The sequence below is a fragment of the Salvelinus fontinalis genome, unplaced genomic scaffold (assembly GCF_029448725.1).
Source record: "Salvelinus fontinalis isolate EN_2023a unplaced genomic scaffold, ASM2944872v1 scaffold_0066, whole genome shotgun sequence".
Lineage (NCBI taxonomy): Eukaryota > Metazoa > Chordata > Actinopteri > Salmoniformes > Salmonidae > Salvelinus > Salvelinus fontinalis.
The window spans coordinates 294,948-301,014 of NW_026600275.1; the positions used below are offsets into that span (position 1 = coordinate 294,948).

Genomic DNA, 6,067 nt, shown 5'->3' on the forward strand with positions numbered 1-6,067 from the left:
AGTGATACATGTATTACATCCAATTTTTAATTATTAAAGTGGCCAGAGATTTGAGTCAGTATGTTGGCAGCAGCCACTCAATGTTAGTGATGGCTGTTTAACAGTCTGATGGCCTTGAGATAGAAGCTGTTTTTCAGTCTCTCGGTCCCTGCTTTGATGCACCTGTACTGACCTCGCCTTCTGGATGATAGCGGGGTGAACAGGCAGTGGCTCGGGTGGTTGTTGTCCTTGATGATCTTTTTGGCCTTCCTGTAACATCGGGTGGTGTAGGTGTCCTGGAGGGCAGGTAGTTTGCCCCCCGGTGATGCGTTGCACAAGTGCACAAGGCTACATGTGTGGAAAAATAACATTCACTGAGTAAAATATGTAATAATCCCCCCTCACTCACACACAAGTGTTACTGTCAAGTTCTACACAACAAAAGCAATATCTTTGGGCTACACTGCACATTATCACATTTTACACTTTCTTCCTGTGGACATCTGTTCTATAATGTGGCAGCAGAGCATGATACCCTTTGTTGGCATAATTGATCTCTTTCAGGCAGAGAATACACCTGGCATACCCCTTTTTATCCGCTGTATTGAAGAAGTGAGAAAGATGGAAAGTGTGTGGTGTTCCTTTCACCTCTATAGTGGCATCCAGCTTAAACCAGGCCCAGCTCCAGCTACACTTGATCCCTGAATCCATTTGTAACGCCTGATTTTCACTTAATTCTCTCGTTCTGAAAATTAACCACATAACGTTACTATAGAGGGAAAACATCAGTTCCCAGATAGTAGTTAAGTTAGCTAGTTAAACTAGTTAACATTTCACACAGATTGTCAGGGTCCAGAAGAGGAAGAGACAGCCAATGTTCTAGTTACAGCATCATCGCGCGCTCTGGAAAGAGCGGGAGAATGGAAAGGCAGTTTACCAGTTAACTTACAGCAGCGAGTCTCCTGAACGGTAACGGCGAGGTAGGTGAGAAGCCTGACCACGGAGACCGGGGGTGAGAAGGTGATGAAACGTACGTTACATCGTGAGTTGTAACCAAAAAACAACTGGCATTTGGAAAGTTTGAGGTGAGGGAGAAAGTGTGGTGGAACAAGTATTGTTAGGTTGCTAGCTGGATCGAATTGTCCGTTAGCTAGCCAGTGAAATGTTGAGCAACATTAGCCAGTTTAACTGATCAAATAATTTAGTTTTTGATGTGAAAATTAGCTGGCTAATAAAGTCAGATGCGTTAACATTAGTAACCTAACCAATTCACTATAATGTTAGTATTAACTGGTATACAACTCCTTGACGTTCCTCAAGTTATAACGTGTTATTTGCTTACTGCTCTTCCGTCTCGTGCTGCGTTCTGTTGTTATGGGAACGATTGGCTGAGCCTTGGATACAGACAGTATTGTGCTGCGTTCTGTTGTCATGTGAACGATTGGCTGAGCCTTGGATACAGACAGTATTGTGCTGCGTTCTGTTGTCATGTGAACGATTGGCTGAGCCTTGGATACAGACAGTATTGTGGTGCGTTCTGTTGTCATGGGAACGATTGGCTGAGCCTTGGATACAGACAGTATTGTGCTGCGTTCTGTTGTCATGTGAACGATTGGCTGAGCCTTGGATACAGACAGTATTGTGGTGCGTTCTGTTGTTATGTGAACGATTGGCTGAGCCTTGGATACAGACAGTATTGTGCTGCGTTCTGTTGTCGTGTGAACGATTGGCTGAGCCTTGGATACAGACAGTATTGTGCTGCTTTCTGTTGTTATGGGAACGATTGACTGAGCCTTGGATACAGACAGTATTGTGCTGCGTTCTGTTATGGGAACAATTGGCTGAGCCTTGGATACAGACAGTATTGTGCTGTGTTCTGTTGTTATGGGAACGATTGGCTGAGCCTTGGATACAGACAGTATTGTGCTGCGTTCTGTTGTCATGTGAACGATTGGCTGAGCCTTGGATACAGACAGTATTGTGGTGCGTTCTGTTGTCATGGGAATGATTGGCTGAGCCTTGGATACAGACAGTATTGTGCTGCGTTCTGTTGTCATGTGAACGATTGGCTGAGCCTTGGATACAGACAGTATTGTGGTGCGTTCTGTTGTTATGTGAACGATTGGCTGAGCCTTGGATACAGACAGTATTGTGCTGCGTTCTGTTGTCGTGTGAACGATTGGCTGAGCCTTGGATACAGACAGTATTGTGCTGCGTTCTGTTGTCATGGGAACGATTGACTGAGCCTTGGATACAGACAGTATTGTGCTGCGTTCTGTTGTTATGGGAACAATTGGCTGAGCCTTGGATACAGACAGTATTGTGCTGTGTTCTGTTGTTATGGGAACGATTGGCTGAGCCTTGGATACAGACAGTATTGTGCTGCGTTCTGTTGTCATGGGAACGATTGGCTGAGTCTTGGATACAGACAGTATTGTGCTGCGTTCTGTTGTTATGGGAACGATTGGCTGAGCCTTGGATACAGACAGTATTGTGCTGCGTTCTGTTGTCATGTGAACGATTGGCTGAGCCTTGGATACAGACAGTATTGTGCTGCGTTCTGTTGTCATGTGAACGATTGGCTGAGCCTTGGATACAGACAGTATTGTGATGCGTTCTGTTGTCATGTGAACGATTGGCTGAGCCTTGGATACAGACAGTATTGTGCTGCGTTCTGTTGTTATGGGAACGATTGGCTGAGCCTTGGATACAGACAGTATTGTGCTGCGTTCTGTTGTCATGTGAACGATTGGCTGAGCCTTGGATACAGACAGTATTGTGCTGCGTTCTGTTGTTATGGGAACGATTGGCTGAGCCTTGGATACAGACAGTATTGTGCTGCGTTCTGTTGTCATGTGAACGATTGGCTGAGCCTTGGATACAGACAGTATTGTGCTGCGTTCTGTTGTCATGTGAACGATTGGCTGAGCCTTGGATACAGACAGTATTGTGATGCGTTCTGTTGTCATGTGAACGATTGGCTGAGCCTTGGATACAGACAGTATTGTGCTGCGTTCTGTTGTTATGGGAACGATTGGCTGAGCCTTGGATACAGACAGTATTGTGCTGCGTTCTGTTGTTATGGGAACGATTGGCTGAGCCTTGGATACAGACAGTATTGTGCTGCGTTCTGTTGTCGTGTGAACGATTGGCTGAGCCTTGGATACAGACAGTATTGTGATGCGTTCTGTTGTCATGGGAACGATTGGCTGAGCCTTGGATACAGACAGTATTGTGCTGCGTTCTGTTGTTATGGGAACGATTGGCTGAGCCTTGGATACAGACAGTATTGTGGTGCGTTCTGTTGTCGTGTGAACGATTGGCTGAGCCTTGGATACAGACAGTATTGTGCTGCGTTCTGTTGTCATGGGAACGATTGGCTGAGCCTTGGATACAGACTGTTTTGGTCCAAACACGCATCACTCGTTCGTTTACAGCCAGTAGTGATCCAACCCCCCCCCCCCCCCCCCCCCCCTCAAAACACTTCCACATGTTAGCTTAGTAGAACGCCATCCCCCATTTGGGAATGATACAATATGATGCTGAAAAGCCACTAAATTCAAACTAAAACTTCACACAACCACCCGGGACCGTTTTCATGCACTTCTTTAATATATCTGTTTTTCATATTCACAACAAATACATTAAGCTCTTTCATCTTTAATATTATACAGTTCTTAAATTATTTTAATTTTTTTTACACATTTTTTTCTCAGAATATCATTCTATCAAAATGTCTTTTTAACCCTTTATTTCTTCATTTTAATCATTTTATATATATCTCATTCCATGTTGAGAGTCACCATGCCTCCTATTTAAAACGGCCAGTATCTCCTTTATACAGCTATATACAGATGACAACAATCATCTCCCAGAAGGATGAAGGTCTCAGTTGGAGGGGGCTTGTGGGATACGTCGGCTTAAGGTGCAGGCAAGGACAGATGGGGGGGGATAAAAAGAAATAAAATAAAAAGAACAGCGAGAAGGTTAGAAACATCTTACAGTAAAGTAATACAAATAGAAGTAAACCATAACACGGAACAAAGCTTTGATGGAGAGAGGACAACTCAACAGGATGTCCAGTAGAGGACAACTCAACAGGATGTCCAGTAGAGGACAACTCAACAGGATGTCCAGTAGAGGACAACTCAACAGGATGTCCAGTAGAGGACAACTCAACAGGATGTCCAGTAGAGGACAACTCAACAGGATGTCCAGTAGAGGACAACTCAACAGGATGTCCAGTAGAGGACAACTCAACAGGATGTCCAGTAGAGGACAACTCAACAGGATGTCCAGTAGAGGACAACTCAACAGGATGTCCAGTAGAGGACAACTCAACAGGATGTCCAGTAGAGGACAACTCAACAGGTTATCCAGTAGAGGACAACTCAACAGGATGTCCAGTAGAGGACAACTCAACAGGATGTCCAGTAGAGGACAACTCAACAGGATGTCCAGTAGAGGACAACTCAACAGGATGTCCAGTAGAGGACAACTCAACAGGATGTCCAGTAGAGGACAACTCAACAGGATGTCCAGTAGAGGACAACTCAACAGGATGTCCAGTAGAGGACAACTCAACAGGATGTCCAGTAGAGGACAACTCAACAGGATGTCCAGTAGAGGACAACTCAACAGGATGTCCAGTAGAGGACAACTCAACAGGTTATCAGTAGAGTCCCATAGCTTTGATGGAGAGAGGACAACTCAACAGGATGTCCAGTAGAGGACAACTCAACAGGATGTCCAGTAGAGGACAACTCAACAGGTTATCGGTAGAGGACAACTCAACAGGATGTCCAGTAGAGGACAACTCAACAGGATGTCCAGTAGAGGACAACTCAACAGGATGTCCAGTAGAGGACAACTCAACACGTTATCAGTAGAGTCCCATAGCTTTGATGGAGAGAGGACAACTCAACAGGTTGTCCAGTAGAGGACAACTCAACAGGTTATCAGTAGAGTGCCATAGCTTTGATGGAGAGAGGACAACTCAACAGGTTGTCCAGTAGAGGACAACTCAACACGTTATCAGTAGAGTCCCATAGCTTTGATGGAGAGAGGACAACTCAACAGGTTATCAGTAGAGGACAACTCAACAGGTTATCAGTAGAGGACAACTCAACAGGTTATCAGTAGAGGACAACTCAACAGGTTATCAGTAGAGGACAACTCAACAGGTTATCAGTAGAGGACAACTCAACAGGTTATCAGTAGAGTCCCATAGCTTTGATGGAGAGAGGACAACTCAACAGGTTATCAGTAGAGGACAACCAAACAGGTTATCAGTAGAGGACAACTCAACAGGTTATCAGTAGAGGACAACTCAACAGGTTATCAGTAGAGGACAACTCAACAGGTTATCAGTAGAGGACAACTCAACAGGATATCAGTAGAGGACAACTCAACAGGTTATCAGTAGAGTCCCATAGCTTTGATGGAGAGAGGACAACTCAACAGGTTATCAGTAGAGGACAACCAAACAGGTTATCAGTAGAGGACAACCAAACAGGTTATCAGTAGAGTCCCATAGCTTTGACAGACCAATGCTTGTGAAGACATCCACCTTTTGCTGCAACAATATAAATATCATAACATAAAGAACATGGCTGTGTACATTCCAAATGGCACCCGATTCCCTACATAGAGCCCTGTGGGCCCTGGTCAAAGGGGGGGGGGGGGGGGCACTATAAAGGGAATAGGGCGCCATTTTGGGATACCTGTCAATCTGTAAAATAATAAAGGGCACTGGGAACAACTCCTTCCTGCCATTAGCTCCCCGGGGTCACATGTATTAAACCTTTATTTAACTAGGCAAGTCAGTTAAGGACAAATTCTTATTTACAATGATGGCCTGCCCCCGGGCCAAACCCGGACGACGCTGGGCCAATTGAGCGCCGCCCCTATGGGACTCCCAATCACGGCCGGTTGTGATACAGCCTGGAATCGAACCAGGGTCTGTAATGATGCCTCTAGCACTGAGAAGCAGTGCTTTATACTGCTCCGCCACTCGGAAAACCCCTTTATTTGACAGATTTCTGCTGTTAGTTCCTCGGGGGGGGGGTCATATCCACTGTTAGTTCCT

The 6,067-nt window shown here is 45.2% G+C and overlaps 1 long non-coding RNA gene across 1 annotated transcript; it reads left to right on the forward strand.

The window, feature by feature from the left end:
- Positions 1–4,853: 4,853 nt before the first annotated feature.
- Positions 4,854–5,313, forward strand: LOC129842812 (uncharacterized). The gene is made up of 3 exons (XR_008757691.1): positions 4,854–4,933; positions 4,983–5,188; positions 5,264–5,313. It is a non-coding gene; the product is annotated as an uncharacterized LOC129842812 (long non-coding RNA).
- The last annotated feature ends 754 nt before the right edge of the window (positions 5,314–6,067 follow it).